The 27,649-nt window shown below is 39.8% G+C and overlaps 1 protein-coding gene and 1 pseudogene across 1 annotated transcript in view; one reads left to right on the top strand and one right to left on the bottom strand.

The window, feature by feature from the left end:
* Nucleotides 1–27,649, top strand: part of LANCL3 (LanC like family member 3) — a 142,102-nt gene that overhangs the window by 48,128 nt on the left and 66,325 nt on the right. The gene's annotated exons all lie outside the window — the stretch shown is intronic.
* On the bottom strand, nt 17,304–17,766 carry LOC130039325 (cytochrome b-c1 complex subunit 7-like; annotated as a pseudogene).

Raw genomic sequence — 27,649 nt, 5'->3', positions numbered from 1 at the left:
AATTACTTGACTATCCAGAATGTCTTATGACTCCATGCGGATTTTATTAGTAACCTTTATAAGTCTTTGAATAATGTCGGGGATTGCATAAAATACATAATAATGTGGGTAGGATGGTCATTCTGATAATAATTTGTCTTTTAATACATGAACTTGGAATATTTTTCCACTTCCTAAGGTTCTCTTCCATATCTTTCATAAGTGAATTGTAGTTATTTCCTAGGTAAATGTCCTTCACCTCTTTTCTTGATCCCTTGATACTTGTTTTTGTCATTGGTTTGAATGGAGCAGACTTTTTATTAAAGTATGAATCAGTCTATAATCAGTCTAATGTATTAGACATTAAAAAGGAAAAAATGATTCTTCACTAAGTGATCCTTTGCATAACTTTCATCTTTGTGGTTCTCAAAGTTTAGCTCCCAACAGAATCACCTGCAGGTATTGTTAAAAGGGATGGGTGTTGGAATACTGTATGACTGAAATCCAACCATGAACAGCTTTGTAAGGGTATATCTCACAGTGATTCAATAAAAAAGTTTTTTTAAAAAAAATCCATATTGCTAGATCTTAGGTACAACTGGGATCAGCATGAACATTTGCATTTCTAACAAGTTTTTGAGTGTTGCTGCTGCTGCTGTTGATGGATTACACTTTCAGAGCCAGCATACTGTGGAGGTAGAACTTTTACCACCAAGGATTTTAAGTTCTCATGCTCTCTTAAAGTCCTTGCTTCCAGTGTCACTCTTACTTTAAAAGAACTTAGAATAATTTCAAATCTCTTCGATAGCCATGTCCACTTGCCGACATACCAAATTCCACAGGATGGATATGTTGTTCCCAACGTTCTCCCTTCCGAAATCCGACACGCCATTTCATCAGTAAAGAAACAAACAGCACCTGGCCCAGACAAGGTCAGACATGAACACCTGAAGAACCTGCCGTCAGTACTCATCAATACACTGGCTCGGCTCTTCCTCGCTACCTGTCTGAATGCAAGGTTCCGTCCCAATGGAAAACCAGCAGGACCGTACTACTGTTCAAGAAGGGAGACATCCATGACATTGGCAACTATCGCCCGATCTGCCTATTGTCTGTCATCTACAAGTTGTTCACTCGAGTCATCCTAAATAGGATTGGCAGAACACTAGATGAAGGACAACCATGCGAGCAAGCCGGGTTCTGCAAAAGATTCAACACCATCGACCATATCCACACAATAACCAAGCTCATTGAGGTTTCTCGGGAGTTCAAGATGCCGCTCTGTTTAACGTTCATTGATTTAAAGAAGGCCTTTGATTCTGTTGAGACAGAAGCGGTCATTGAAGCCCTAGCCAATCACGGCATTCAAGCCCAATACATCAGGATCCTCCGTGAGCTGTATTGCGGATTCACTACCAGGATCTCACCATTCTACAAAGAAGTGATCGTTGATGTCAAGAGAGGGGTGCGGCAGGGTGATACCATTTCACCGAAACTCTTCAGTGCCACCCTCGAGAACATCATGCGACGACTGGAATGGAAAGGAATGGGAGTGAAGATAGATGGTCGGCAACTACACCACCTCCGCTTTGCTGATGACATTGTTTTAATAACAACAAACATCAGCCAAGCGGCACAAATGCTGGCCGACTTTGACCGTGAGTGTGGAAAGGTAGGACTACAGCTGAATCTTATGAAGACAATGTTTATGAGAAACAGCCTCGTTCCTGACACCCCATTCGCTCTCAACAGAATGACCATCTCTGAATGCAACAGCTATGTGTACCTAGGTCGAGAGGTCAACATGACAAATGACCTGGCACCCGAGCTGCGCAGGAGGAAGAGAGTGGCTTGGAACGCCTTCAAGAACGTCGAAGAAATAGCTAAGAGGACGAAGACCCTCCAGCTCCGGGCACATCTCTTTGATTCCACTGTTCTTCCTGCATTAACATATGCCTCAGAAACCTGGGCCCTACGCAAACAAGATGAGAACGCTATTCAGGTCTCCCAAAGAAGAATAGAAAGAGCTATGCTTGGAATATCACGTTTCACTCAAATGAGAGAAAAAATCCGGAGTTCTGACATCTGTCGACGATCAAGAATCAGGGACGCTGTCTCATTTGCCAAGGTGTCGAAAATCAGATGGGCTGGTCACGTAATGAGATTTAAAGACGACCACTGGACTAGAGCTGTTACTGACTGGATTCCACGGGATGTCAAAAGACCGCGTGGCCACCCACCTACCAGCTGGTCAGACTTCTTCGTCAAGATCATGAATGATCAGTTTGAGGCCCTTCGTGTTCCCGGAGCGAACAGATGCCATTGGGCTACACTAGCACGCGACAGGGACAGATGTAGATGTTACTGGCGCCCGCTCGAGCAAATTGACGACTAACGGGAAGTTAAGTGATTAAGTGATTAAGAATAATTTCTTTAAAATATTCTCTTTTCTTTGGTGCACTGTTAGAATACCACTGGCTTTCAAAGCTGATACAATCAATTCAGGAAGCTGAGTATATATAATTGCATTTGATTGGATGTTCACACTCATTTCAGAAGATCAAGCTGTGCATTTTACTTTTTAAGTGAATTGGTGCTATTATTAGGTATACATAATCTCCCACTTCTATTGATAATGCCATAAATAGTCTATTAACAGAAATCTAGGTCTATCCAAGTAACTCAAATACCTAAAATAAACCTTTCCAGTGGTATGACTGGACAGTTGATATTTGTGTTGCTTCGTTGAGGTGACAGGAGGAACGTCTTTATGAAAAATCTCTATTGTATATCCAGAACATGGTTCCCAGGAACAAGTATTGTCATCACTGTCATCTTGAAGAATATATATTAACCTTAGACACCTTGTCAAATGACCTTTTGGGCGGAAATATCTTCATATGAGCCACATACACTAATCATTGGTGCCACAGGTACCATAAATTTCCTTCTTGCTGCAAATGCTATAAATCTCTGCAGTGCTAGGCAACTTTTGTGGCCCTCTAAGTATTATTCAGTGCCTTGCCATTTACTGGGGTGGGAATAATTTCTGACTTCAGGTGTCATAACATGCTTAGAACAATCTTAGAGCTCTAAATCTGTGCTTCTCAAAACCTTAAGGCAGAGGTTCCCAAACTTATTTAGCCTACCACCTCTTTTCAGAAAAAAATCTTCATTTAGCATTCTATTCCTACCCTACCCCACCTCTGGAAAAGAAATCTACCTTTTTATTGGGGGTTTTTGAGCCATAACCAGCAATGCTCGGGTGATTCTCCCTGCTTTGTGCTCACAGTGGTACTGGGGTGCAAGGGACCATGTATTGCCAGGGATTGAACTCACACTTTCTGCATGCTAAGCATATGCTGAACCTAAGCAACTATCTCTGTGGCCTGTAAATCTATCTATTTTAAGTAAACAAATAGAAGGCATGCCAATTACAATGCAAAGCTGCAAAGTTACTTACTCTACTGGATGTTTACAGAACCCCACAAGGGGCAGTATTTCCTACTTCGGGAAACACTGCTTTAATGCATCTGGATCACCTGGAGATATATTACAAATCTGAGGTGGGGCTTGAGAGTCTACATTATTTAGAATCTCCTACGTGATACCAGTGCTCCTGGTTTGAGGACAACACACATTGAGTGGCAAGGGGCTAAACATATTTCAACCACTTATTTTCATAGGGTACACCCTTCTTGCAAGCTAGTAAGTGGGATATTGATATAGCAGGTCACCCAGAAGCTTAGTCTGATCACCCAAGGAATACTTATGCTCACATAGTTTACATTATGGCCAATATTCACACTGAAAATCAGATTTTATGACTGTCATTTAACATCTTTTCCCATGGTCATTAATAATGTCATTTATTTTTGTTAGAAAATGCTGTTGGGGAAGAATTGTCTTGAATGTTTTATTGAAGATAATTTCATAGTAAGGTATCAGATTCAAATACTCCCCACTCAGTGCCCTGCCACAGAGGCAGGGTGGGATGGGGGGGTGGGAGGGATACTGGGATTGGTGGGGGTGAAGAATGGGCACTGGTGGTGGGATGGGTACTCGATCATTGTATAACTGAAACCCAAGCACAACAACTTGTAAGTCTACAACTGTACCTCATGGTGTTTCACTAATAAAACAAACAAACAAAAAAAAACAAATACTCCCCACTCAAATCTCAAGAAGAATTATTAGAATGCAAAACTTTATGCTATACTATTCAGTGACTTTCTCAAAAGACCAAAGCTTTCACTCATAAACTGAGCTTGTGATTAGTGGGTGGCCAGTGGAACCTGTGGATGAGTATTGCTTTATTAAAATCATTTTATTGCTTGCTCTGGTATAGGATGAAACAGTAGGGATATTAAGATTATTAAAGCCTATATGTGGCCATCACTCACCATGAAACCTCCTGTGCCTCTGTTCACAAGGAGCAGACAAGTTACAGTCACTATGCAGGGATTATTTTAGACAATGAAATCTATTCATATCTGATGATGAAGGTTGGCTTCCTTTCCTGGCCAATGTATCAGACAATAAGGTATGCTTTTTGTAAACTGTGGCAGAAAAAACCTGACTTGCACTAATCTAAACAGATATTCTACCATATAAAGAAATCTGGAATTATGTGTCATCTGGCATTAGTTCACTGAGTTAGAGGTGTCAGGATCAGTGCCTCTACACATCTTTTCTATACCATGAAATGCAGAATTCATGTGAACATTCCAGATACCATGTCTATGCTCAGGAAGGCAGCATGAGGGATAATTTTGAAATTCTTAGGGAAGCAGAAGATACCCAAGAAATCTATAGCAAATTTGTCTTATCTCTATTGACAAGAATTGTCACAGGATTGCACAAAGAAGACTTAAAGAGCTTGTATTTGTATGTATCACCTGAAAACTTTGGGGGTTGTTAGGAAGAAATAGAGAGAAATAGATATTCAGTAAGACACTGTGTGTCATACCTACAGTAACTAAAAGTAAAGATTTCCCTTCTGTGATTAAACTTTGTTCTTTTCTTAGAAGAATCCAATATTCATTACTAAGAAATAGAGTGAGTAATGGCAAAGAGAGGTTTGGTAGAGAAAAGAATAGAAGGTTAAACAGCTTTTCTACGTACAAACTTCGTTCCTTCTTATACACATATACGCTGGACTTTGAAGGTACAAATTTTATGTAGAATCAAAAGAATGGACAAACAGCTACCACATTGTGCACACATTGCAGTTTGGAAATTCAACAACATGGTTTCCTATGTCATAAGTTGATATTCTTCTTATCCTGCAATTATATTAGAAAGTTCAAGTATTTAACAGCTTATGTTGTCAGCTTAATGAATCCCTAATGATTTTGAAAGAAATCCCTGTACTATTAATTGTAATTAGAATGCCTCTTGGGATCTGTCAAGATTCAGTTCTTGGTAAGAAGCGATCAATGTCTTTTGATTAAGAAGCAGCATGTAATGTGAAAATATTAGGAGTATATTCCTTTTTAAAATGTTATTTGGACATTGATTCTTAAATGCCTTTCCAATGATGTTACTATATATGTGTGTGTTTATGTGTGTGTGTGATTTTCAAGACTACCATTTGCATCAATTAAAGACAATTAGACCTGTATTAGGTTAGGATTTTGCACAGTGTTGAGATAGATAACTGCTATTTTCTTCTTGTTGTTGTTAATTTAACCTTTCTAAAATAATTTATTGCTACAAGTAAACTCTTCCTTTGATGATGAAGAAAAATGTAATTTGGGGATGGAGTGATAGTGCAGTGAGTAGGATGTTTGTCTTGAACACCACCAACCGGCGTTCTATCCCCAACACCCCTTTATGGTCCCCTGAGCTTTCCAGTAGTGACTGAGAGACAGAGTAAGCCCTGAACACAGCTAGGTGTGACCCAAACACACACATATAATTCGTAATGGAGAAGGGCAATATGTTTCTCTTTCCTGATGAAAAACAGTGTATGACAAAATCAGTGTGGCTTTGTGAAGTTTTGGTTTGGACAGAGAAGTTGTAACAGGGGTATGATTAGTCTTCCTAACACCCATAATCAATTGTAGAACACCAGTAGGATGTCCTGGAAGTAGTGTCAGATTCCATGGGATAAGGATTTCTCTCCCCACAAAGCCCTCCAGCTTCAAGCCCTAGGCAAACCCATGCTTCTAACCTGCTAGAGATCAGAGATTCCCATGACACCTTCCTCAGACTTCAATTGACTGTCACAAATCCAGATTAACATCTAGTACTTCTAACTGGCTAACTAACCAACTGATCATAGAATCACAGGACACCTTCCTCATAGAACTATGAAAACCCATTTTAGTCACTAGATCAGCAGTTTATTATAAAGCCTATTACTAAAGTACATAAATCAACAACCAAATGGAAAGATGCATAGGGCAAGGCATGGAGCAAAGGCAGGGAGTTTCCATGCCTTTGCTAGATGTGCCAATCTCCCAAAGTTTCTCTGTGTGGCCCAACCTGAAAGCACTCTGAATTTCCTCCCCTTGGATCTTTTGGGGGGGCACCCGTGGTGGTACTCAAGATCTGCACTTAGGAATCTCCCCTGGTAGGCTCAGGGTACAATATGAGATTCCAGGGATCAAATTCAGGTTGGCTACATGCAAGGCAAGCATTCTACTCACTGTACAATCTATCCAGCCCTCCCTCTTGGGTTTTTATGGAGGCTATTCATTACATTGGCATAATTAATGAACTCATTGGCCATTGACACAGGACTCCACTTTCTGCCCCTTTTTCCTTCTAGGGAATCATGGGAGTGGGACTGTAATTTTCATCCCCATTCAATTTGGTTTCCCTGGCAATCTGCATCCATCCTCACGTGTATTCCAAAAGTTGCCTTAATTAACATGGCACATTTATAACTCACTACACTTAGGAAATTGCAAGTGTTTATGGAGGCCAAATATGTATGAGAAATATATTTTGGTCATCTAACTAAACATCTCCCTATATTTCCTATAAACCATACTGTCATACTTTGCTATATTTCATTTTTTTGTTGGGAGACCTCCCAAGCAACCCTCATAGAGCCTGGATACCAATATTGGGGGCCACCAAGACCATATCCAGAGGTACTCAGTGAATCATGCAGTGTGAGAGATTGGACTCAAAGCCTCTGCATGAAAGTGATGTGCCCTTTGAACTATCTTCCCAACCCCTACTTTGTTACTTCTTGAAGGCAGTTGCCTTATTCAGTCCTTTCTCTATACTTTCTGGATATGAATTAGCTTATACATTTTTATTTGTAGCCTAGTCACTAGGTGAAAGGGAGTAATGATTTCTGTGTGTTGTAAATTTTAGAATGTGGGGGAGAAAAGTGAGACAAAAGGCAACTTTCAATTTTGTCTCACTCATCTAAAGGGTTGTTTCCCAGAATCCCATAGAATGTCTGGCAGAAGATGGTGATTGTGAAAAGATATGGGTGGCCTCCTTTTGATTTATCTTGAATCCGGAGATTAGTTTTTACAGAGAAATCCCTTTCCTGCTTTCACAAGAGATTATAAAGTAGCTCTTGTACAAACCCTTGGACTTTGAATACAGAGGTTACCAAGTGGTTTGTGGGAGCTTGGGAGAAAAAAGGGGGGGTGATACAAGGCAGCAGTGGAGAGTCTTTGGCACTTTGGTAGTGGTAGAGGTATAGGAACTTAGTATACCAAAAGTATTAACGTTAATGTTATTGTAATCATGTTACCTAACTATAATAAATAAAGAACTCAAAAATAGCCTGTCTCTGGGCCTAAGGAATAGGTAGTGACCTGTGGGCTTTTGTGAGAAAGATATGACAAGGTAGAATTTTAGGGGTAGAATTTTAGAGGATTGTGTGCTTATCACCGAGTGAATGAACTAAAATCACATATCTTGGGAAAAGTGAAACACTTAAATGAAATGCTATGCTCAAACTTTACATTGGATCCTAGAGGCATACTTGTATTCAGTGACAAACGTGTAAGCACCGTACCTGTTCTGTTTGTATATAACTTGGAACCAGCTTTTACTGTAGCACTTGGTACTTTGAGTCCTGAAACTGCCAGGCCTGAGAGTTCTTTGAGGGTAGATCCAGAAACACACTACAAATAGTATGGAGTGTGTCTGTTTTGTTCACCATCATAATTGGTTTGGTTTTAACACAAAGGAAATCATCCTGTACCCCCTCCAGATTCTTCAGAGATTGAACAAATAGTCAAAGAAGCATCAGGAAGATTTATAAGAGAAAATGTAAAAAATATATATAAAGTTTATTTAAAACAGTGACTCCTGTATACATGGGAGAGAACCAGTAATATTTTAATAACTTGCCCACAGGACAAGGCAGCTCTCTGTTATTCTCAGCTTTATAAAATGAGGCCATAATATTGAAAGAATGCCACAACCCAACTGGGCAACCAGCCTATATTTTACCCAGACCCTGAGTTCTTTCTCAGCTGCTTTGACATCTGTGCCCTTCCTGCTTTTCCCCACTTTGCCAAATATTAAGGCTTCCTGACCCAGGACATCAAACACCATCTTATAAAGCTAAAAGAGGATTGGGAAAGAAAAAGGGAAGGCTGGATACAGAGATTACCAGGGAAGCATAGTAAACAGGGGCATGCAGATTTGCAGATTTTAATTTCTACCTTCCCCAGTGAAAAGAGATAAGATTAGGACTTCCTGAAGTTCCTAAGGGAGAATTCCTCCTTAATAAAGGTAAGTAACTTTCTCAAGGCAACCACTACCCAGCCTTCAGAGCCCCTGCAATGAAATGAAACTTTTCTCAAAAAACTTATTTGGGAGGTGGCATAGTTTTGCTTCCCTATAATACTAATTACTTAATGAACAAAGAACCCCGCTGTAGATCTTAGATTTGAGTTTGTGACTCATTTTATGATTTACATCATTATTGTCAAGCGTGTCTGCTTTCATTGTCCTTAATTCAACTTACATTCAGAGAATTCTTGGTATGACTTTGAAAGGTCCTTGATCTATTCTGACCTTTTCTTCTCAGGGCACAATGATTAGAAAGGATACCTTGTATAGCAGTAAAGGGTTTTTTTTAAATGGGCATGATAAGAATGAGAAAGTATTGAGTTGGATGGGCTTGGATATATTCAGCTTTTAAATTAACTTTACATGTTTCTGCTTAAGAAGCACATAATAAAATAGGCAGCTCTGTTATTCTTGGGAGATGAAAATATTCTCAGTTTGATAAAATGAGGCTGTAATATTGAAAGAATGCCCGCCTCCAAGCTGGGCAGTCAGCCTACGTTTTACCCAGACCCTGAGTTCTTTCTCAGCTGCTCTGGCATCTGTGCCCTTCCTGCTTTCCCCCACTTTGCCAAAGACTCAGCCTTCCTGATCCATGTGAGAATCTGCCCTCTGTTATACTGCTGCAGAATGTTTCCAACATTTCAATTACTCTTCTCCTGGTGAGCATGAAAGAGAACAAGCCAAAATATAAGGGCTGTTATGAAGTTAAGCATCCTATCTTTGAAGTGAGTGACTGGCCTCCTTCCAAGTCCTTATTTGAAGTATCAGATTTGCCTGTGTCCTAAAAGATGATGTGAAAGATTGTGCAATGGTTGTAGCCTTAGCTCTCCTTTTATCAGTCACATGGAGGACATTGTTCAAGATATTCAAGCTTGGGCATATGTGTAAGTCATCTACTTCTATAAAACAATTTACTTCCAAAATTTAGAAGTTTAGGTCTTATTATTGCTCACAAATCAGTCAATCAGTTGCTTCATCAGTTTTGAGTCAAGCTTGGCTAATATTGATTTGACTTTCTCTTATTTCTGTGTTAATCCATGAGATAATCATACTAGTATGGAATGGCTTCACCTATGTTTATTCTGTTGATCAGTTGTTAACTAGAGTGATGGGGTAACTGTATTCTAAAATCAGGTAAAGAACCATGGAAGAACCATGGAAGGCACCTCAAGGCTTAGGTTCACAAGTAGGGTGTCATCACCACCATGGTCTTTAGTCGAATAAAGCAAGTCATATAGCCAGTCCAGTTTCAAAGGATGTGCAGTGATATTCTTCTCTTGATGGGAGGAACTAAAAAGTAAAATTGCAAGGCATGGATACAGAGAAGTAATGGCTTGGCAGATTTTGCAAGTTTTTACAGCATATGATGTTGGAGAGGGTAACAAGTGACATGTTGGGCATAGATGTGTGTTCTCAGGATTCTAGGCATTGGAGATGTATATGCTTGGAGATGAGATGAGGCAAATGAGGAGGAAGGTATTTCCACACCCCACATACCCTTGGTTTGAAAAGCTCTTATTAGTGCCACCATAAATATTCCCAAGGAGGTTTCTTTACCTCACAGATATCATAAACTATTCAGTTATCTGCAGCCCCATAAAGTCAATGCTAGGTATTAAATATCCACTAAACTGTACAATTACGATAATTAGTCATTTGGTGATTTCTTTTGCTATTTGATGTTAATGTGTAAAGGAAAATAACGTAGTCATTCAGCCCAATTATTAAACTATTGTGTTGCTTTTGACATAGCTCCTACATTAAGGTTGAAATATAAGGGCTGAAGTGATAGAACTGCAGATAGGATGTTTGCATTGCACATAGTCTTCTGGGTTTGATTCCTGGCATCCAATATGGTCCCCTGAGCCCTGCTAAGAGTGATCTCTGAGTGCAGAGCCTGGATTAAGCACTGAGTACTGCCGGGTGGGAGCCAAAAACCAAAAAATATTGAAATACAATGAGTCAGATACCTAAGATTTCCTCCTTTAAACCAGTAGAGAGATACCGCCTATGATTCATGGTGCATGTATTTTTTTAATTTTTATTAGTGAGACATCATGAGGTACAGTTGCAGACTTACAAATTTTTGTGCTTGGGTTTCAATTATACAATGATGCAATACCCATCCCTCCACCAGTGCCCATTTCCCACCACCACGGATCCCAGTATCCCTCCAATCCCCCATCTCCCCCATCCCACCCTGCCTCTGTGGCAGGGCATTCCCTTTTGTTCTCTCCCTCTTATTGGGTGTTGTGGTTTGCAAAAGAAGCAATGGGTGACAATCATTTTTGTATATTCATATTGTGTTTTATTTCATTTTAGCTAGTCTTAGGGGTGTAGATTGGGGGACGCAGGGAAATGTGCCATATCCAACAGTGCTCAGGGTTTACTCCTAACTCTGGGGTCAGGGACCATTCCTGTTCGTGGTTGGAGGACACTACATGGTGCTTGGGATCATACCTAGGTTTAGCATGTGCAAGGCAGTAGCCTTACTTCCTGTACTATATCTCCATCCACAGTCTTAGTTTTGTTTGGTGTTAACCTCACAGTGACCTAAAAGGCCCTAATGATGGATACCCTCCCTCACTGTCCTCACTTCTCTGGCTTTATATCCTGCCTAACTCACTCTAACTTTCATAGCTCCAGACATACTAGCAGTGGGTGTAGAACATTTTCTTCTACATTGTTCCTCAAGCACACAACTAGCATTCCCACATTCAGACCTTTTCATGAACTGTGTCTTCTGCCTAGAAAACTCTACCCTTACAATCACCTGTGCCTTAGCATATCCCCATCTCCTTCTGGTCTTTGACTGGATAGTATATTTTTCATGGATACTGACTCTTCAATAGTATACTGAATCACTGAAACATTCCAGTCCCCCTACCCTGCTCTACATTTAGTTTTCCTTAATATGGATCACTTTTTAGTATATTAAATAACTTGCCTACAATATTAATGAAATATTTAATAGACCTATTTTTGTTGGGGGGGGTTCCCCCAAACCCCCTGGGATTGATGATTCATGAGGAAAATTTGAAGGACTCAGTATTTAGTCATAATTATAGCTAAATACTGAATCATCTGTTTCAGAGAATGATTTCAGAGAATCATTTGTTTCAGAGAATCATTTGTTTCAGAGAAGGGACACAAAGCAAAATCAAGGAAAGGAAGTATGGTGGGAAAACAGGCACAAGCTTTCACGGATTTTTCCTATTAGACTTTTTAAGGAATACCTGCAAAAAACTGTGACATGTTTGAAATGTTGTCTGCCAGGGAAACCTATTAAAGACTTAAAGCCCAGATTTTTAATATTGGCTTGTCACATAGGTATCCAGTGTGTGCTAATATTTCAGATTCCCAGAAGGAAAGCAGGTGTTCAAAATGACTATACTGTTTGCACAGTTTAAACAAATAAAGCCACTCTTACTAGTTCCAAAAATGGTTGTCTAGATATCCAAGTTCCAAATCCAACCAACCTTGAAAGCAGACCATTCTAAGGATAAGCACTTTACGGACAGAACCTTTGTTGTTATTGTTCTGTCACCCTATAGAACAGTGTCTGCCATATAATGGATGCTAAATAAGTTTGTTGAATTAAGAGATAGAACCCAGCTCTTTGAGTGAACTTTCTTTGTGGCAGAAATACAACACAAAAGAAGCCCAATCTCCTGATTTTTTCTTTACAAAGCTTTACCCAACCCAGCAGGTCCATATCCTCTCACTCAGACAACTCCGTGTCTAGGCAGCCTGAAACAGTCAAACTTCAAAATTATAATTAAATTCTGCGATCATTTCATATGAATTGTATGACTTGAACAGTGTGCCCAACTCTTTAGATGGAATCATGTCACCTAGAATTTGAAAAGGACTTTCTTCCCTATTGGTCTCTTTATCCAGGTGCAACATGTTCATAATAATTAGTTTAATTTCCTGGTGAGGATCTAGATATCTCTTGATCCATTTTTCCTCTTCACTGTGTTTATCACCATTTCACAGTGCCTAGCACAGTATCAAGTAAATGTTATTTAAGCACACATTCACTGATTTGGACTGAATATTGACCTAGGTAGTATATTTGATTCTACCAGTATCAGGTTTGACATTTATGCAAGCAATGTCTTAGTTTCTTTTTTAATGTCTTGTTTTTAAAGGCAAATTGTGCTATGTTAGAGGACTTTCCCCCTACACTACATACATTTTCCTTCTTTTTTTCTGTTTCTAGATGCTGACCATTTTTCACTGTCACCGTGTAAGCTTTTTTACTTTCTATTATCAGTAGCTCTTCAGGTAAAAACCTCATTTTTCATTCCCACTCCCTTAGTAATAGACAAATTAAGCTAATTCCAAGACTACTTGTGCCAGGATTTCATTCCATCTGGAAAGTCTGTCATGAGAGGCTTGTTCGTCCATTCTGAAGTTTGATAAATTGAGGGAATGAATCATTTGCTGAAGCTCAACAAAGAGCACATCCAGCACAAGATCTTTGTGTCTGCTTTAGATGTGTGTAAGCTGGGACCTAAGAAATATTATAGAATTTAAGGCACTAACCTTATATGTGGCCAACTTCGGTTTGCTCCCCAGCACTGTATAACATATGGTCCAGTAAGCACCACTTAGAGTGATCCCTGAGCACTGCTGAGTGTTGACCCTATACCCCCACTCACCCCCGCAAAAATACTAAATGTAGATTAGTATCAACTCAATTGAAAAATAATTTTCAAAAATGAAAGCAGTAAAAAGTGAAAGATCTTCAAAATGCTTATCATACTGCCATCTTAGAATACAAATCTTATGTAATGTTTGTCATAAAAAATAAGTTTTATTGCTGTTGCAAGAATGGATTAAAATATCATTTCTATCAATATAATATGCTAGGTTGGCATCTTAGTAACAATCTTAACTAATGCCAAGTCACTTCTGTAGAGGAAGAATATTCTTCTAAATGAATAGGGAATTGCAACTGTATTCTTAGGCAAATAAAAAATAATTGCACATCAAGATCCCTTGACTGATGAGATGAATTAATATTTCTGTCTTAGAAAAGATAAATTCCAAGGGCGATAAACTGTCAGGGAGCATTCACCAGCAACTTTAACAAATGACTTGGTCTTGACAGAAATGTTTTAAATACAGCTTCTAGCTGTTTAAAGTATTTAGTCATTTTGACAAGATTGGGCTAGCCTTTCCTGAAACTTTGAAAAATCTGACATTAGAAAAATGGAATCATATGCCAAGATATTATGGTACTCAGCTAGTGCTTTTGAGGGCAGTGGCTTTGTTACTTTCTAGAACTGTCAAGGATCTAAACAAATTTCTGTCCCAAGTCCTTTATTTTATAGATGGGAAAACTGATGTCCACAGAGGTACAGTGATTTGATGAAGGTCACTCGGTAAACTAATATCAGAACATGACAGAATTGAGGTCCTTTGACTTTCAGGTTGCCATGCCATGTTGATCCATTGTTATGGTTTAAGGTAGTAGTTTTTAACTTTGCTACCTCTGTGGACCAGAATTAGTCTACACACTGATCTGTGGACCTGTGATTAACAAACTCTGAGGTTAGATCAATGGTTTTCAACATTTTTTTGCCTGCACAACCACCATCAGTCCACACTTGTTAAAAATCCTTGGTCTAAGGTAGTGTATCTCATAATCTAGGCATCAGAATAACTTGGAGTGCTTGCTAGGACCAACTGCAGCATTTGTTTATATACCTCTGGGATAGAGAAAAGGAATTTGCATTTCTATCAAGTGTCCAGGTTATGCTGATGGTCCACTTACAGAACCACTGGACTAAAAGGTAGAGGAGATTGGCAAGAAACTAATAAATGGGAAATTTTCTGTAACAGAAAAGATAATGATTGAGATTAGTTCTGAATATCTTTGTACTCAGAGAATAGAAAGTCTGTTAATAATTTTGCTTTCTCTATTGCAATTGTAATTATTGTTCAGTAGTTTTCCAATGTGAGTACAATTTCCTGGTAAATTTCTTATCTGATTCAGAATTACAGTCTACTAGAGGCCAGGATAATGGATAAATGGAACCATAGCAAACCATTGCCAAGTAAAAGAAAACATCTAGGAGATAGTTAAAGATATAGAATAATGGTTAACTGTAAATGTACCTTCAGCATCGAAGTCCTCACCAGGAAATTATCAAATTCTCTTTTATCTTGAATATATACATTAACATACGGGGCAAGAGTCAGAAATGACAGCAAAGAACAATCAGAATGGGAGACTGATGGGAGAGTATTGGACTTAAACAGTAATTTTATCCCCTCAAATATTGTTGTTCTGGGCTTGCCTAACATAATCCTTTCCAAAAATGTGCTTTAACTATATCTGTTGCCCTAAGAGTGCTTTAATGCTTCTCTGGTGCCACAGAATGGGTGGAAGAGCTTCCTGATACTAAGATTAATCAAAAAAAATTGTTGGATTCTTTATTTTTTTGTTTGAGGGCCACATACAACTATATTCAGGGATTATTCCTGTAACACCTAACTGTGCTCAGAGATTACATCTGGCTATATGCTTAGGAATTTAGATACTCCCTGCAGTATAGGGGCCCATATGAGGTGCTGGGAATCAAACCCAGGTCAGTCATGTACAAGGCAAGCACATTATCTGCTGTACTATCTCTCAAGCTCCAATTCTCAGATTTTTAATCACATTAAGTTTATCTTATGTGTTGTTCTTAATCTTTTGCTGTATTCATTTCCTAGGTATATTAAAATAGATTCCCTGTAATATTGTGGCATAGAATAAAAATTCGTGACATCTATTTCCTTTCTTCTTCCAGATACCTCCTACCTGCTATAAAAGAAACTAAATTTGACTTCTCATAATTCCTGTTTATCATTGCTTTTGCCTTCCTGGAGTAGGTAGAATTATTCCTTTATCACCAAGGAAATAAATCAAGGTCTTCAGAGGAGAGAAAAGAGAGGCAGGGGAATAGAAAGCAAATGGATTCTGGAGCTCAAGGAATCATTGATGTCTAAAAGGATCTTAAGCCACTATGAGGAACAAAGGAACTGGAGACTAGGGAAAGGGTCTGAGGAAGTGTTATTGTGGGTTATGAATGGATATCTATTATTGTACTTTGAAGTACATGAAAAGAAAGGAGCTACTTTTTTATGATCTGTAGCTTCTAAAAAAGACATTGCTCCAAGATTGTACCACATGAGCTCTTGGAATTGTTTTTCAAAAGTACTTAAGACTTAGTCTCTGCTGTGACAAAATTTCTTTGCAAGAGGAAATCAAGAGAAGTAATGGAAAATTAGGTTTCCAAGGAAACCAGTCTGGATGGGATGAGAGGGATACACTGCCTATTAACAAATATTTACAGTCACATGAAAGCTCTAGCTGTTGGTGAGATGGGGAACTTTCCCTGTTGTTCCAGAAGAACTCATAAAAAACACAGGGGCATGTGGGTGAGTGGTATAGCCATATATTAATAACAGACACAACAAAATAGAAAACATGAGATCTAAGTTGCAACCACTGAAACTTTGTAATATGCCTGTCCGTTTAACAGGCAGGGATCAGGTGGAGGTTGGGGTCAGAATGGAATATGGGAACAACACTGATGGAGGGAAGTTGACACTGGTAGTGGAATTGTTGTTGAAATATTATATGCCTAGAACTCAACTATCAAGAACTTTGTTACTCACAGTTCTTTTTGAAAAAATGAAAAAAATAAACCGGACTGGGGACATTGTTACCAAATTAAAACACAAAGGTACACACTAGTGGCATATAGGTCTAGGAAAGAACTTGAGATTACATGCTTTGGGGTGGGGAAGGATGGGGAGGAATACTGAGACTTCAAAAAAATTGCTAAAAAACTCTGAATTAAATATTCATTCTGGGAAAACTAAGTGTATCTGTTCCCTATTGCTGCATAGCAAACTGCCTCAAAATTCAAAGTTTGAAACAGCAGTAAGTATTCTGCTAAAAATATTCTGCAAGTTGGGAAGAATTCAAGCGGGGATGGATCATTCTTATCATTCAGAAGAGCCCTTCTGGGATTTTAGGCAACAATTTTCAAGATGGCTTCCTCACATGGTGGCAGTTGGTACCAAGAGCTTATCTAGGATTGGAAGTCTGGTACTGCTCTACTTTAGCCCTTCTATGAATTGCTTGATCTTTCTCATAGCTCAGTGACTGGGCCAACCGAGCATCCTAATATGGCAAATGTGTATAACATGTTAGGACCTGTCTGTTCATGTGATGCAGTGTCACTTCAATTGGTCAGAACTGTAACAGTAACCTTTGAGGCTCTATAAAAGTGTGTAGATGGCTTCTCTGGATATTTTCTCCAAATTAAGTTGTGTCTGCGACTAGAGAATCCAAAGACATGTTATGGGTTTTCAGTTAATGTTTACAGAAATCAAACAGACATTCCCTGTTTTTCAACTTGCTCCTTCTCTCCCCCACACTTTTTAATCTTGTAAACAGAGTGCTCAACCCTTTCTAAAAGCACAACTACAAAAGAAGTTTGATTTCCCCATCTTCATTTTATTTTATTTTTTATTTTTTTCAATAATTACAACATATATTTATTTAAAGTCATGTACCTATTTGTAGCTCAGATCAGTTCAAGATTGTACATTTCAGTTTTAACCAACTTCATAAAAATCTTTGAGGACAGCTGCATCCAGATTATGTGATTACTTCTTTGCCCACTCTTCTCTCTCTTTTCTTTCCCGAATAACCTCTTTCAGATATGGTTCAAGGTAGAATTTATCCTCCTCATATTTTGTCCACTGCTTCTTTGGCAGGATCTATGCCGTCACAGTCAGGTCCAGGGTCCTCTTGATGTGGAACATCCTGTCATTGTTCAGGTTCTCGGGCAGCCTCCTGATGGCCTCCTTCATATCCTCGTCCTCATACATCGTATCATCATGCATTAGCCCCAGTTTGTTGAAGTCCTCTGTGTTGTAATACCATTTCTGAAGGTCCTCCAGTCACCGGCCCGAGGCTTGGACTGTCTGCCTGCCCACCATGACGACCGGAGAGGGCGATGCTGGGAAAGTCCTTCCCATCTTCATTTTAGATGCCAGTTTTGACTATTTAAAAATATTTAGGTCATACTGATGGAAAGGAGCATGCCCCAAAAATTTAAACACGAGAAGCAGAAATTAAAGTGCTGGTCAGTGGTCTTTTCAATTAGTGGTGAACCCCCCTAACACAATGAGTTTTGCCAATTTTAGAACTTCACCTATAGTAGCCTCTCATTCATTGTATATACGTTAGTCTTAGTTCAGGCTCCTATTCAGTACACCTTGGACATGGATTTGGGAGCAAGTAGTTTAGTTGGGAGGTGAGCATGGTGAAGGAGTAAAAAGTGAGATAGGGAAGAAGTAAAAAGCCAACAAAGCATGTGTTTATGAGCAGGTTTCCCCAGAGAGGTTACTATTATGTGGGGGCCTTGGATAGATGATGCATCACATGATGTTCAACCATCTGTCTAAGGACTGGTGCTGGTTTCCAAGGGTAAGTGGCAGAAATACACTGTTCTATCTCATTACATTTAGAGAAGTAGTTTTAAAACACTTGTCCGTGACTGTGTGCTGATCCACACATGTGAAACAGTTGAACATCACAGATGCAGAACACACCCCAAAAACACACTGTGAGCACAGTGGAGTATCTATCCACCAATTTGTATTCTTTACTAGTTAGAGGGTTTGACTTCAACACTTCTAGCCTGCCCCATGGTGAAACCAAATCCATTCACGAAACCAGAGACAGGCTGCCAACAGAGAGAGCCAGTCTCATTATTCCCCAGATGTGGTTTCTGTTCAGTCCAAGACAGAGGCAGAATGCTGACTGCTGATGAGCTTGCTTTCCTTCTCCTCTCACATAGCTTAAGAGCATTGCTTTTCAACTTTTTCACACCTACAGACTAGAGAAAAGAGGAGAAATATTTCATAGGTCATTAAGGCATATATTAGAAAGCTATGTATAATAGTGGTTAATGTATTATTTTTCTTTTTATTCTTTTTTATTAGTGAAACACCATGAGGTACAGTTGTAGATTTACAAATTTTTGTGCTTGGATCTCGGTCATACCACGATCAAATACCCATCCCTTGTATTATTTTTCAAATATGATATTACAAAGTGAAGTTTTAACTAGGAATACCATGTGTTACTAGGCAATAACTTTCCCACAGAGAAACAGAACATTTCATCAGACCTCACTTTTGAGCACTGCTAGGTGCTCATGAACCAGTAGTTCAAAACTACTGGGTTGGAGTGAGAGTGCAATGGGTAGAGCACTTGGCTTGCACAAGGCTAACCCAGTGTTAGATCCCCAGCACCACACACTATCCCCCCAAGCAGCACCAGTAGTAAAGACTCCTGAGTACTGTGTAAAATCCCAAATTATAACTTGCTTTCTTTCAACTCTCCCTGGAGAGCCTTATTCATAAATATCAGGAATATTTTGAGCTATATTGGAAAACCTAGATAGATCAGTCTTTGTCTCTCTCCTTTGTCTTATGGCTATGGTGAGTTCTTCTCTTTTTAGTCTCCCATTCAGCCTATGAATTGCCTATTTTACCACAATTTATAGCATCTGCTATTCTTCCCATGTCTGTAGACCTACTCATTTTAAGGGTAGGGTCTGTGATTTTTCTTCTTATGTGGTAAATATAAGAGTTCCATGAATGGTAAGGGTTAGGAAAATAGTAATTATAGAGGGCAAAGTAATTGAAGGAAAGAGTTGTATAGGCCTGTTTTTCATTTCTTTGAGGGGACTCTCCCTAGCAGTGCTCAAAAGGTTGGGGGCCCCCATCAGTGATTCTCAGCCAATCTGAGTAGGGGTTCAGTATATGGTGATGCTCAGGCCCCATGGTGCCAGAGATACCTGGACCGCCTTGGTGATGCCGGGATTCTACAGGACTGCACTGGGTGATGCTCATAGAATTGTGAAGTACTGGAACCTCAAACACAGATTGGGTGCATACACCCTAACCACCGTATCATCTGCTGATCCGGACTGTTTTTAACGTGCAGTTCCAAGACCACTACCATAACTGATCTTGATATAAAAATAGGTTGAGGTACTTCAGAGCCCATCGACTTACTGACTGTGTGACCCTTGGCAAGCTATCTAAGGCTTCTGTGCTTTAATTTCCTCCTCTTCAAAATGTGCCAAATGGTTATTTTTTGGCTAAGATGAGCTCAAAAGTAATTGCATTTAGAATGATGTCTAGGACCAGATCGTACAGCTGGTAGGGCACCACAGGAGTGATCCCTGAGCACAGCCAGGTGAGCTCCCCAAACAAAAAAGAATGATGCCTGACAATTACAAAGCATTCAGAAGTGCCATTTTTCTATTATTCCTGTTCATAACCCAGACATTGTGAATTACAGTCTGAAAATGGAGACTGAAAATATGCATTTCTAACCAGCCCCACATGTGATTCATATACATCCTGCCTCAAGTTTGAATACCCCTGCTCCAGGCTGAGAGGCAGAGAAATCAGGTGATGTCAAGACAAGATTGATTAGCACAGTAACACCTCATTTCCTCAGCAACTTTGGGAAATGAGGAGTTTCCTATAAGTGAGTTCTCCAGATGGCTGACACTTTCCTCTTGTTTTAAACACCCTGTCTTGAAAGTTAAAACTTGATGTATTATTCATTTTCTAGCCTAAATACTATTAGATGCTTACACTGAAAATTCTGAAAAGAGTAGTGTTGTAGCAATATTTTCTGGGTGACTCAGTATCAGACAGCCAGACAGATAGTAAAGATTTCTTGGCTGCTATAGCCCTTCATGGTGGTAGATGCTGGGGATACAGTGACAAATAGCAACAAATCCCTGCTTCCCTGCTTCCAGGATGCTCACTGCCTAGTGAAAGAGAGGCCAGGAAATGATGATGTCACAGTATAAGAAATAATAGAATAAAAGGTTTGTCTTGATCTTTATCATGGGATGTTCTCGGGGCTAATGGAATGGGAAGCCATGTGGCCCGCATGCCAGGCCCTCTGACCACTTTCCCTGTTAGTTGATAACTCCTATGTCCTTCTCTTGCTGTTAATTGACACTTCTTGCTTCTATCAATTTGTCTGCCTTCAAATGACATTGTCATCCTCTTCTAACGCACTGCTGCTAATCTGCTATGGGCTGGAAACCAGATACCCTCAAATTTCTGGAATGCTGCCCTCTCAGCAAGGCCTTCTCTGACCTTGTCACCCAAAATAGCATGTCCTACTTCCCCTGCTATCCTGTGTACACACACACACACACACACACAAACACTGTAGCCCCTTACCTTAATGTTTTTTCTTCGTGGAATTTTTCAGTACCAGACATCATGCATATCTATTTGTCTTTGTTCTGTGCTCTACCTTCATCAGAATGTACCTAGTAAGGAGGCAAGGATTCTGTTGGTTTAACTGAGGTTTCCAAATTTATTTGGCTTACCACCTTTTTTCAGACTAAAAAATTGCTCGGTGTTCCTTTGCAAATTTACCTTCTTTAATTGAACAAAGTGCCCCATGATTGCACTTAAGGCTACTGCTGGCCCTCTGGATCCTTCTAGCACATCCCCCAACAGGTGAGCATAATATAACCCACTTGGAAACACACTAGTTTAGTACTAGTTTAGTACAACTCTCTAGCACCTAGAACAGGACCTAGCTCCAAGGAGGCTTTCAATAAATATTTGAGGGCGGGGGGTTGGCTCAAACAGCTAGTGCATATGCCTTGCATGTGAAAGGGTTTGATCCCTGCACTTCCGGGTCCTCCAGCCTATCATGGGGTATGGCACAACCCTCCCCCAAAATCTATAAATAAAGCAATAAATATCAAGTCACTGAAATAGCAAAGAAGTCTCGAGGGAAGTGTATCTTGCATATTATAAAGGGTACGCATGAGTTAAGTCAATGAATAGTGTGCATGTACACACATTTTAACCCTCCCCTAATCCAGATGTGTAGCATTTCTGGCGCCCACCCAGCAGGCTCCTTCAAGACCCCTCACAGTTATCACCTCAAAAAGGCAGATATTCTTCTGACTTCTGTCACCATTCATAGTTTTGTTCAGTCCTTAAATTCATATAAATGCTGTCATGTCTCTTGTGCTGTAATGTACTTGCCTTCTCAGAATTGTATCAGTTAGGCTCATTCCTATTGTTGTATTGAATGCAGTGGCAATTATGCCTTTTTTCATTGCTCGTGACATTCTGGTGAATTTACTAGAATATATAAAATCCATTTAAATTACAGGTGGTTTGTTTCCTGATTTTTTCAGTATGGAAAAATGAGGTCCCACAAAGCTCTGTGAATAAAGGACATGGATTTTGTGGAAACTATTTTCAATGATTTACTCCTTATCCATTTTCCCAGTCCTGCAAGTTTGGAACTCTTCCCCTCTTCCTTCTTCTTCAGGGCTCTGATTTATGCTTCAATCTGTGATGATTCTTTGGAACAAAACCAGATTTACAAACCCTTAGTTGGTATGATAGAGTACAGCCACATTCCTGGTGGTTCATCCCAAAAGATAGAGGCAGACTGCTGATCACCTTTCTTTTCTGATAGCTTTCCCTTCACGTCCCTTTTATGTCCTTGATTCTTGTTCACTTTCTGCTAATTCCCTCCACTCACTTGGGGCACCTTTGGGTCTAATGTCTTTTATAGCAGTGGCTCTCAACCATGGCTGCACATTATAATCACTTGGGGAGCTTTAAAATAATACCTTTGCCTGAGCCCCACACTAGGGCAATTAAATCGGTTTCTCTGGGGGTGGGACCTGAGTATTCTTGCATTTGGAAAGCTCTCCAGGTGACTCTAATAGGCAGCCTAGTTTAAGAGCCATTGCTGGACACATCTCAGCCTAAGGAAATAGTGCAGATGTTTAGAATCAACTTATCCCCTTTCCTTCCATAAGGCTGAATGAACCTGTTTCCACAAAACTTACTAGCTAGGGCTCTTTTGAATGCCAAAAGCTTTATACATCTCAAGGAGCAATTTATGTGAGATCTACTTGGGTGTGAGGTAGTCAAGGAATATTTTTTTCTCATACCATATTAGTCACTCTGTGGTGTCTAGAGCAGTCTTAAGTCAAGTTTGGCTCATAAATTACAATTTTAGATCCATCCTTCAAACTCCAGGCTGTGGCACTAATGCCTTGACAACCATTGAATGGGTACTTCTGAAGGCTTTTATTTGTGATTCCTGTTTTTTTGTATGGGTTCCACATATAAGTAGAATTAACACCACTACATCACAAATGTCATGATGTAATTGTCTATTTTTAAATCTGTTTCCCGACAAGACCCGAGAGTACTTACAGTACTTTATTCACTGCAGCTAACAATTTACTAAATATTGCACTCAGCATTCAGAACCTAATTTCTGTATAAAACAGATTCACTGAACATTTATGTGTTATGCCCTTTCTAACCTCTATACATGTATTCATTTGTTTACCCTTCTCAGCGACCCTGTAAGCTGAGTTCCTATTATTATCCCCATTTTCTAGGGTTATAAACTAAGATAAAGGAGAAATTGGTTAAATACCATGCCAAAGGACTCACCTATAAAGCCAGGACTCAAGCAATTGAGCTCAGACTCCTGCCTTACTAAGTGCTGAGTGCTTCTCAGATTTAGTATGCATGGAATTCATTTTGAGGAACTTGTTAAAAAGGCAGATTCTAGTTAACTAGATCTGGGTGGGGTCCAAAATCCTGCATTTCTTGCAAGCTCCCAAATGTTGTTGCAGGTTCATGGTTCATATTTTGTGTAGCAAAGATGTACTCTATAATTTCTGTGATTGCCCCCATTTTCAAATGAGTACTTTTGAGCTCCAGAACCCGTAGTTGTTTCACTGGCTTATTACAGTGATTGCTTAGTGATGCTATAATTAGAATTCACACAAAGGTGGTCTCAAAGATGATAATTTATCCCACTATGCTTGGGTGTTTGGTAAATGGCTATTGTATGGATAAGTAAACTGGTACTGGGTGCTGAGTCCAGCAGATCACAGTGGTAGAGTGAAAAATTGGGATTCAATAAACAGAACTCGGGTAATTATATGCATTTTGCAATTACCTTTATACCTTAAAACTTAACCTACTTTTTTTTAAATTTTCACCACACTTTCCTTTCTTCTCATGACTGAAGCAGGTTGTTCCACTTTCACTGCTAATGGGGAACAAAGAGGAAAGAGCTCAGCACTTTTTTGTTGAGGAAATTTTTCTGTGTGTCTGTTTACAATTCCCTTTGCTTTTAAAAGCATGGCATAGACCGGCCATCCTGCTGATAGGAATATTTCTTATTAAACAATCTGAACAGCAGTACCGGTAGATATATGCATTCAAAAATAATGCCACAATTTAAGGCTTTCTCATCAGCAAAGAGATTATTTTCTACTTTGGGGATGAAAGGAAATATTTCCACCGGTAGTTTTGACCCCCTCACTCAATGCAATTGTGTGGTGGATGACATTCAGACTACCCCCTCTCCCACTCTGTCTTAATGCCATCGATTTACTCCACGAGGGGCCTCCTGAGAACAAAAAGGCCCATCAGAGAAAAAAATAAGAATCAAATTTCATGTTCCTTGCAACAATTCAACCATTACAGATTCCAGGAAGAACACTTACTCATTCCTATCACTCTGATAATGTTTTCCAACCAGGTAATGCTTATATGTGACAAAGACTTTGGAAGAAAATTTATTTACCTTTTTGATTATTTTAAGAGGGATTTCTTGGCTCAGAGAACCAAAGGGAACAAAGTGTGAAATATAAAATATATGACTCATAAAAAATATGTGACTTCAAGCAACAGAATTCAGGATGGAATCCTAGCATCTCTATATTGTAATGGGGTCCAATGTTAAGAAATGGACTTGGCTACATTTTATTGGCTAGCAGTCTGTTACTTTCTCTGCAGAAATGTCTGTTGAAATACTGACTTATCTCATATTTATCATTGATGGGAATATGAAACAAGACACGAAGATTAGCTGCTGTATTCACTCATTCACTTACTCATTTCATTCAGTTACTCAATAAAGGTTGTTGAGTGCCATTCTGCTGGATATTCTGGAGATACCAATATTCATAAGATATGGTCTTTTCCCTCAAGGAGTTCACAAAATTACTGGGGATAAAATGCAAAGGTGAAAGAGGTTAACAGTAAAAGATGGTGTGTGGTAAGAATAATTGAAGTGGTACAGGGTCTTAGAACTGTGTTTTTTAAATAGTGACTCCCAGATCAGCACATCAGAATAATCTATGATCTTGTTTTAGGCTCAGGTTCTTGGACCCCATCCAAGGCCCACTGAATCAGAGGCTCTGTGGGTTGGGGCCCAAGAATATGAATTTTAAATAAGGTCCTAAAGTGATTTGTAATTTTCTAAAATTAAAATTTTAGTGGCACTGTTTTAAAATATCCTCTCTTTTACAGGAAGAGCACATTAAGGTCTTATCCTCAAGGGTATCTAATTTAAAGGGGAAAATGTAAAATTGGAATATGAAGAATCAAACTTAATAGGGGACAAGAACAGATATGACTACAGGAACAAAGGAGAAGGAGGAATTTTTGCCTAGTAGTAGGCAGGGAGATAAGTGAATACTTCCTGGAAGGGCCATGAATGATGGAAAGCCATCAGTGAGGAATACATTTTTCTGTCTGTAATAGAAAATCTGATTGTGAATGATTTTAAATGAGTGGTTGTTCCTAACACAGAAGGCAGCAACTTGCAGTGCTGATTCAGGCATTAAACTGTGAGGGTTCTGGGTCAGTACTCTGTGGCCTTCTATTTTTCCCCTTATCACAGAATTGTTGTTGTAGAGCTTAGAATTATATCCTCATTCAATTATATTCCATTGCAAGAAGTAGATGGACATAGGAGGCAATAGCTCCTCTTTATCAAGGATATAACTTTCTAGGCAAGGTATGTCAGCTAGCCTCCTTGTTGCCTTGTTAACTAGAATTGGATTACATGACCACCAGGGGCTGGTCTAAACTCAATGACTCCTATATATCATATCCCACTGTTCATAGCCCACTACTCCTGTGGAGTTGGACTTTCAATAGGAACACACACACACATATACGTGTGTGTATATATATTATCTGTCACTGTCCTCCCATTGTTCATCGATTTGCTCGAGCGGGCCCAGTAACGTCTCCATTGTGACAATTGTTACTGTGTTTGGCATATCGAATACGTCATGGGTAGCTTGCCAGGCTTTGCCGTATAGGCAGAATACTCTCGGGAGCTTGCTGGGCTTTCTGAGAGGGGTGGAGGAATCGAACTCGGGTCGGCCATGTTGGCCGCTTGCAAGGCAAATGCCCTACCTCTCTGCTATCACTCCAGCCCATATATATATATATATATATATATATATATAATATTTTATATATATATATTTGGTTTAGGGCCACACTCAACAATGGTCAGGGGTTACTCCTGGTACTGGGAGCAGGAATTATTCCTGGCAGTGCTTGGGGAAACATATGGGATGCTGGAAATTGAATCTGGGTCAGCGATGTGTAAGACAAGTGCCCTACCCACCATACTATCTCTCCAGCCCCAAGGGAACCTATATTTTTACATGAGAACATTTTTGAGTAGGCCACCAATACCCTATGATACCAGAGGAATTCGATTGGTGCAATCAGGAATAAAGGGAATTCCCAAGAGAACAAGAGACTTCATTGGCTTTATCAAAGGCATAAGAGTCTGGTGTGTGTGTGTGTGTGTGTGTCTTTGTGTGTGTGTCTTTGTGTGTGTCTGAGAGAGAGGAAGGAAGGAAGGAAGGAAGGAAGGAAGGAAGGAAGGAAGGGTGAGGGAAGGAAAGGAGGGAGGGAGGGAAGGGAGGGAGGGAAAAGGAAGGAAGGAAGGAAGGAAGGAGAAAGAAAGAAAGAAAGAAAGAAAGAAAGAAAGAAAGAAAGAAAGAAAGAAAGAAAGAAAGAGAAAGAAAGACTAGTAGCTGATTTTGACTAAAGTATAGGACTCTTATAAAGAAGTTCCCACTCCTTTGTTAGGTAATCTCTGGAACTCTTAGTTCAAATAAGTCATATGTGGAAGAAGCCCAATTCGCAAAGGAGAGGAAAGCATAGCTTTCTTTGTCATAACTAGAGAGGAGAGGCCAGGAATCTTTGGCCAGCCCCATCTGAAAGGCCTTTTAAAGGTCCCTTCCCTCCCCGACAGGGCTCCAGCAGCCGAAGACCTCCAGAACCAGCCACTACCATGCTGAGACCACTCTCCGCACACATGAAGGTACCAGCAGAGGAACAAAGGCATGCGGGTCCCAGGGCTGAGATCGCCAAGCCTACTCGGATCAGGGCTGAGCATCCTCCACCCAGATCCTCCAAATTCCAGTAGGCGGGGGTCACACCCACCAACTGGCCCCTGGCGCCATGTAATCCCATCAACGGCCAAGACTCAGAGACTATAAAACCCAGCTCCCGGAAGCGCGTGGCCGCATTCGCGGCCACACAACATCTTATTATCTCATTCCTACTTTGGACAAACTGGCAGGCTACCGAATGTAACTTGCCCACACGGCAGAGTCTGGCAAACTCCCTGTGGCGTGCCCAATATGCCAAATACCAGTAACAATGATGGGTCTCATTCTCCTAACCCTGAAAAAGCCTTGAATATGGCACTTTTTTAAAAATCTCAGGGCTAGGACGAAGGAGACGTTACTGGGCCCTGCTCAAGGCAATTGACGAATAACCAAAAAACAATGCCCCAGTAATTGCTGCTTTTAAACTGCCACACTAAAGTTTCTCTGGGCCCCTTTTTTGCTGGAAGCCATAGAAGATTTAACAAGGTTGAGCCATGTGGGCTTTGAATTGAAACAACTATGAATGGAAAATGTAATAGTACAAACAGTGTGGTTTTGATTTATGGTGT

The sequence above is a fragment of the Sorex fumeus genome, unplaced genomic scaffold (genome assembly GCF_029834395.1).
Source record: "Sorex fumeus unplaced genomic scaffold, SorFum_2.1 ptg000086l, whole genome shotgun sequence".
NCBI classification, from domain to species: domain Eukaryota; kingdom Metazoa; phylum Chordata; class Mammalia; order Eulipotyphla; family Soricidae; genus Sorex; species Sorex fumeus.
The sequence above is the reverse complement of the archived record's forward strand: the minus strand, read 5'-3'. Positions and strand labels throughout refer to the sequence as shown.